The sequence below is a fragment of the Chiloscyllium plagiosum genome, chromosome 42, assembly GCF_004010195.1.
Source record: "Chiloscyllium plagiosum isolate BGI_BamShark_2017 chromosome 42, ASM401019v2, whole genome shotgun sequence".
Taxonomy (NCBI): Eukaryota; Metazoa; Chordata; class Chondrichthyes; order Orectolobiformes; family Hemiscylliidae; genus Chiloscyllium; species Chiloscyllium plagiosum.
In genome coordinates, this window is record NC_057751.1 from 19,465,268 (window position 1) to 19,472,753 (window position 7,486).

General features: G+C 41.0%; 1 protein-coding gene across 6 annotated transcripts in view; it reads left to right on the plus strand.

Moving 5' to 3' along the window:
• The window catches only part of LOC122543209 (signal transducer and activator of transcription 5B-like), a 128,131-nt gene that overhangs the window by 52,774 nt on the left and 67,871 nt on the right, over positions 1–7,486 (plus strand). Inside the window, exon 1 of one of the 6 annotated variants that reach the window (XM_043681676.1) lies at positions 1,560–1,570. The exons of the other annotated variants lie outside the window; for them this stretch is intronic. The gene's annotated coding sequence lies outside the window, so the exon portion shown is untranslated. Of the gene's footprint in view, positions 1–1,559; positions 1,571–7,486 lie in introns of those variants that run through there. 6 annotated transcript variants of the gene reach the window in all.

The following is a 7,486-nucleotide window of genomic DNA, read 5'->3' on the forward strand; positions in this document are numbered from 1 at the left end:
CTCTGGATGCTAGCTTCCAGTCACAGAAACAACCTTTGACCATCACCCCATCTATTCCACTTCAAGCAGACTAGATTAATTAATGATTAATGGGAAGGCAATGGCCCAGTAATATTATCGCTAGAATATTAGTCCAGAAGTTCAGCTAATGTTTTGGGGACCTGGGTTCTAATCCTGCCATGTTAGGTGGTAAAATTTTGAATTCAATAAAAAGAATCTGGAACTATGGGTCTAATGGTAACCATGAAACCATTATCTATTGTTGGAAAAATCTGGTTCACTAATAATGTCCTTTAGGGAAGGAAACTACCATCTTTACCTGGTCTGATCTACACGTGACTCCAGACCCACTGGCACACTTGACTGCTCTCTGGGCAATTAGGGATGGGCAAAACATGCTGGCCTTGCCCACTGCTCTGCAGAGTTTTTGCAAGTAGCTGCTCCCACTTCACTTTGACTCGATCCTGTTTTTGTCTTGTATTAAATTTGGCCTTCTCCCAATTCAGAAACTTTATTTCTGATTCTATTTATCCTTTTCTATGACTACCTTTTTTAAATATTGCTGAGTTATGATCATGATTTCTGAAATGTACCACACTGACATTTCTACCACTTGCCTAGCTTCATTCCTTAAAATTGGGTCCAGCACCACCCCCTCCCTTGTAGGACTTTTTAATGTGCTGACTTAACAAAGCTCTCCTTGATATGTTTTCAAGTATTCCAACCCCCGTAAGCCTTTCACACTTTGTCTATCCCAGTTAATATTGGGGAAGTGGTATTGGGGAGGCAGTAAGGCATTGCTACTGGACTAGCAATCCAGACCCCTGGGCTAATGCTCTGAGGACATAGATTCAAATCCCATTACGGCAGATGGTTGAATTTGAATTCAATTAAAAGCTGGTCTAATGCTGACCATGTAAGCACTTTTGGTTGTTGTAAAACCCCAGGTAATTTGCTGTCCTTTTTTTTTAGGGAAGAGAACTTGCCATGCTTATCTTGTCTGGTCTATATGTGACTCTAGACCCTGTAGCAACATGGTTGACTCAAAACAATTAACACTTTACAATAGGGATGGGCAATAAATGCTGTCTTGGGCAATAAATGCTGTCTTAGCCAATGGCACCCTTTTCCTGTGGACACTGGAAATAAAATGAAATCCACAACTCCCATTATTTTTACACTTCTTTGAGACTTATTTACATATCTGTCCTTCTATTCCTCCCTGACTGAGAGAGTTGTAGTACTCTCTCACAGCAATTTAATTGCCCCTCTTTTTTTTAACCCTTGAGTTGTATCCAAATGACCTCCGTTGAGGGACTTTTCTAAAATATCATACTACTTTATTTGCAGCAATTGACTCTTAAGATTGCACTGCCACTTTTTAATTACACCTCTCTCTGTCTTAGCTAAACATTCTACACCCTTTAATATTGAGCTGCCAGAACTTGTCTCCATGATAACGATATCTCAATACCATGATTGGTCTTCCTCTTTCTCCTCCCTCCCTGTGTAGCTGGGTTCTGACTGCATCACTGTGTGTTTTCCAATATACAAAATGTTTTTGAGTGAGGTACATCCTGGAGCTTTCCTGACAATCAGCCTGCCTTCCTTTTCTGACTGGTCCCCTGTTCCTTCCTTGACTGCACTCCGCTTAAACTGTGGGAACACACATTGACTACTTTGGTACCTGAAGTCCTGAATGGTGCTGAATTGTGCAATCATCACCCACTTCCACCCTATCTCCCAACCCTACATTTCTCACAGCCAATCCACCCTAACCTGCACGTCTTTGGACTGTGGGAGGAAACCAGAGCACCTGGAGAAAACACAAGCAGACTCTGGGAGAATGTGCAAACTCCACACAGACAGTCGCCTGAGGCTGGAATCAAACTCGGGACCCTGGCACTGTGAGGCAGCAGTGCTAACCACTGAGCCACCCTAATTTATCGCTGACAGCTTGGAGCCATGTGTAGGCCAGGCCATGTAATGATGGCAGCTTCCTTCTCTAAAGGACATTTGTGAACCAGATTTCCCTGACAATCAGCAACAGGGTCATGGTCACCATTCGACTCTTAATTCCAGATTTTAAAAAAATTAATCCAAATTCCACCATCTGCAGGGTTTGAAGCTAGGTCCCTAGAACATTACCTGAGTCTCCAGATTAATAATCTACTTATAATATCACTCTGCCATTGTCTCTCTGTAAATCATTGAAGTAGTTGATGATTAGGCCAAGGACACTGTCTTGAGGGACTGGGACCCTCTTGTGGCACAGTGATAGTGTCCCTATCTCTGGAGCAAGTGACTTGGGTTCAAGTCCTGTCTGCTCCAGAGGTATATAGTAACATCTCTGAACAGGTTGCTTTGAAAAATAGGTTTGAAAAAATAAATTTTAATAGAAATTGCTGCAGGAGTTCCTCAGGATGTACTGGAGCTGAGATAATTAATCTTATGGTTTAATGATACTATTAATACTACTAATGCATTGCTTCTGTCTGACCTACTTGTCCACCTAATTTTTAAGCCCCCACGTGATAGTGACAGTTGGTTTAAGAATGAAAATGCAGCTGTGGCAGAGGCACGCAGAAGTCCCACTTCAGTAGAATTGATTTAAACTTGTCTCATGTAGAACCTCGCAAAACCACTTGATTTAGATGAAGGAAATACTTGCAGCTGAGCCAATTGTATAAGCATTCTCTATCTCCCCATCAGCATCTGCATTCTAGCACATGGATCCCAAGTTAGACCTCTCCAGGTAGCTGAGAGTGTGACCTGAGAGGTCCTCTTTTTGTGCTCCTTCTGTAGTAATACCTGCAAGTAATCAAAATGAAGGAATATTGGCCATCTTGGCACAGAGATCTATTTCTCCATCACCACAGTATTCCACGTAATTGGGAAGCTAAAGCCTTAAATACACTGCAGCTGTTATCAAACTCCGTGGAAGCAAGCTAGAGGCCAAACTTTTCAAGCCAATTGCCCATTTGAAATGGGGGAGGAGGCAGTGCGGAAGAGAGGAATTCCTAGTACAAAGTTAGCACAGAAGCTTACACAATGAATCACTTGACCTAAATTTGCAATTTACTCAAAACTGAAACTATTAAGTCCAACTGAATTGACTAGTTTTCAGAGCATTATTTTTTGAAATGGAACTAAAACATGGCAGGTGGAGTGTAATGAATAGAAATGTGAAGTTGTTCACTTTGGCAGAAAGGGGAAAAATAAACTTGTTTAAATGGAGAATGGCTAATGAATTCTAAAATGCAGGAAGATCTGGGTGTTCAGTGCATGAATCACAGCAAGTTAGTATGCAAGTAATTAAGGCAAATAGAATACTTTCCTTTTATTGCAGGAGAAATTTGAGCATAGAAATGAAGATGTACTTGGTTATACAGGGCATGGAAACAGGGGTTAAAGTAAAAGTTGACAGAATGCTTATGCATACTTAAGGCTGAGATTCTTGATCAGTTGGGGAATCAATGGGGAAAGGGGAAGAATGTCGGATCAGCCATGATCCTGTTGAGCTGCAGAGCAGAATATAGGGGATATAAGCAGCCTATTCCTATTCCTTATGGCCTTTTGGTCTAGGGACATTGGTGTAGTGGTAATGCCGCTGGACTAGTAATCCGGAGGCCCAGGCTATTGCTTTGGGAACATGGATTCGAAAACTACCACAGCATCTGATGCAGTGCAACCTCACCGATGTTATATTGGGAGCTAAATTAATGAGAGCAAGGGATCAAATGAGGGAAGATGTGATTTAAAGAGAGAAGGCAAGGAAGTAAGGTAATATTTGAAGGGAAATGATGATTTGAACATAGGATGGGACAGATCATCTGTACTGGTGAGTGCAGCAGGAGTAAAGGCGAAATGCTATGAAAATAGCAATGTGGGAGCACATATAAATGCATGGAACATTCATAACGAAACCAATTTAACAGCCCAAATAGAAATAAATGTTTTTGCTCTGATTGGCAGTAGAGATGTGGCTACTGTTAATTAAGATTTATGTAAGAGAGAGAGAACCAAGATATTGAATCAGTTTGATTCAGACGGAGAACAGAAATAAAGGTAGGAAGTTGCTTGGAGTAGTTTATAGATCCCATTGATTAGTAACCATATTGTGCAATGGGGTAAACCGAAATAGTGAGGACTTATGATAAAGATGCATGATAATCATGGTGGTTTTAATTTCCATATAGACCTGATGAGCCGAGTTAACAAAGATTGCCCTGAAATTCATAGTGCTTTCAGGATAGTTTCTTTTGAGCAGCACATTACCAGAAAGCCTGCTTTCTAGAAAAGCCTGCTCTCTGGGAATGTGCAATGAAACAAAATCAGTTCATGAGCTCACAGTAAATGTGCCCATAGATAGCAGTGATCGTGACCTGTTTGAACTTAATATTCAGTTTGAGGGAGAGAACTGTGGATCTAAGATGAGTGTTTAGAGTCATAAAGCTGTACAGCATGGAAACAGGCCCTTCAGTCCAACTCATTCATGCTGATCAGATCTCCTAAATTAATCAAGTCCCATTTGGCCTCTGTCTCTCTCAACCCTTCCTATTCATATACCCGTCCAGATGTCTTTTAAATGTTGCAATTGTACCAACCTCCACTACTTCCTCTGGCAGCTCATTCCATACACACACCATCTTCTGTATGGAAAACATTGTCCCTTAGGTCCCTTTTAAATCTTGCCCCCTCGCCCTAAACCAATGTCCTCTAGTTTTGGACTTCCACACTCTAGTGGGGAAAGACCCTGGCTATTCACTGTATCTATGTTCCTCATGATTTTATAAATTTCTATAAGGTCACCCCTCCGCCTCTGACATTCTAGAGAATATAGTCCTAGGCTAATCAGCCTCACCCTATAGCTCAAACCATCCAACCCTGGCATCATCCTTGTAAATCTTTTCTGAATCCTTTCAAGTTTCACAGCATCTTTCCTATGGCAAGAAGACCAGAATTGAATGCAGAATTCCAAAAGTGGCCTAACCAATGTCCTGTACAGCTGCAACATAACCTCCCAACTCCTATATTCAGTACTCTGACTAATAAAGGAAAGCATACCAAATGCTGCCTTCACTATCCTATCTACCTGTGATTCCACTTTCAAGGAGCTATGAACCTGCACTCCAAGGTCTCTTTGTTCAGCAACAATCCCCAGGATGTTATCATTAAGTGTATAAGTCCCACCCTGATTTGCCTTTCCAAGATGCAACACCACCTATTTATCTAAATTAAACTCCATCTGCCAATTCTCGGCCCATTGAAAAACTTAAATAATAGTATGAAAACAGAACCTGCCAAAGCAAACTGAGAAATTTAGGCTAAGGGGTAAGTCAATAGAGGGAGTTCCTAACACTCAATAAGGAATCATTCTAATGTGAATACAAGACTCTTGGGGAAAGACACTTTATGGTTAACTCAGGAAGTTGAAAGTAATAACAAATTGAAAGAAAGTGTACAATTTAGCAAAGACTAGTATCAGGTCAGAAGATTGATAGATTTTTTTTCAAATCTTCATTATTCTTTGATTTTGAGTGAAAGCTGGTCAGAAATCGAAAAGCAGGTTTGAGGTATTTGACAAGGAAGAATAGGGAAGGTTTGGTGAATTAATACTAGTAAATGAGGAAATAGCAGATGAACTGAACAGAGTTTGTCTGTCTTCATTGTAGAGGATAGAAATAACCTCGCAGAGTAATTGTGAATAAAGAGGTGAAAGGGAGGACAGAATATATATGAACCGGAAAAGTTGAGGGATACGGGTCAATGCTGGCAAATGAGACCAGATTAATTTAGGATATCTGGTCGGCATGGATGAGTTGGACCAAAGGATCTGTTTCCATGCTGTACAGCTCTGACTCTGTTGGTATGGATGGAAGGTCAATTACCTAACAGGAAAGAAAGAAAAGGCATAAATGAATCATTTGTAGTTTGGCATGGTGAGAATAACAGGAATCTGTGCTGGGCTTTCAACTGCTGAAGAAAGGTATAAGCTATTATCTATGATGTGGATGAAGGGAACCAAGTATATGGTTGCTAAGTCTGCTGATGACTATTCATATGACAATAAATTGAAGCTCCCTCGAGCCCTCTTCACAAAAGGAAATAGATTGAATAGTCATCCAGAAATTTGGCAGATGGAGTATAATGTGGGAAAACACAAATTCCATTTTGGCAGGAAGAGTAAGAAAAACAGCATGTTTAAATGGAGAGATTGCAAAACTTTGCAGTATGTAGGGATTTGGGTGTACTGGTATGTAGGCCACCATAGTTATTAAGCCAGTACAACAATCCAGAAGGAAAATATCAGTAATACTTGGAATTGAATGTGCTGGAGCTTCACTTGAATACACAAGACAAGTCAGACTGATATGCATAATTTGTGCATCTTACTACTCGCCTACCTTCTGGGAAGTGATTAGATAGGCAATTCGAAAGGTTTGTTGCCGTTTCGCAAGAGGGCGTTGAACTTAGGAAGAATGTCTTGCTTTTGATCTCTTCTGAGTTCAGACAGCACATAGCCATCCAACTGCTCTTGACTCCGCAGAGTCCCTTGCACAGAACCTGTGTAGTTCAACTGTCTTCCCAATAGTACAGCTACTTATACACTTGTAACATGGAGTCTACATATGTCTGTTTCTCCTTCTCCCATGTATTGCCTGTAACCTCCTGAATTGCTCTTCAGTAACCCCTGAACTTGCTTGAATGACTTATTGGAAATCTAGCAATATATCACTCCTGTATTGTTGGGCAAAATTGAATATTGCCATGCATCAACTCTCCGAACAAAAAGCTCATAAATGTTATGAGCAGTAGATTGTTGGTTTTCTCAGTACAAGGGGTCCCCAAATAATGAGCGTCCAACTTCGAACTTGTACTTTTGAACATGCTCTTGCTCTTTTAAAGACCCAACATACTTCTGTTGTGGGCAAAATCTTAGAGAGAATTGTAAGGGATAGGATTTATGAACATCTGGATAGGAATAATGTGATCAAGGATAGTCAGCATGGTTTTGTGAAGGGCAGGTCGTGCCTCACAAACCTTATTGAATTCTTTGAGAAGGTGACTAAGGAGGTGGACGAGGGGAAAGCAGTAGATGTTGTGTATATGGATTTTAGTAAGGCGTTTGAGAAGGTTCCCCATGGTAGACTACTGCAAAAAATACGGAGGCATGGCATTGAGGGTGAGTTGGAGGTTTGGATTAGGAATTGGCTGGATGGAAGAAGACAGAGGGTAGTAGTTGATGGCAAAGGTTCATCTTGGAGTGCAGTTACTAGCGGTGTTCCGCAAGGATCTGTTTTGGGACCATTGCTGTTTGTCATTTTTATAAATGACCTGGAAGAGGGGTTAGAAGGTTGGGTAAGCAAGTTTGCGGATGATACGAAAGTCGGAGGAGTTGGTGACAGTGAGGAAGGATGTGGCAGGTTACAGCAGGATATAGAGAAGCTGCAGAGCTGGGCAGAAAGGTGGCAAATGGAATACA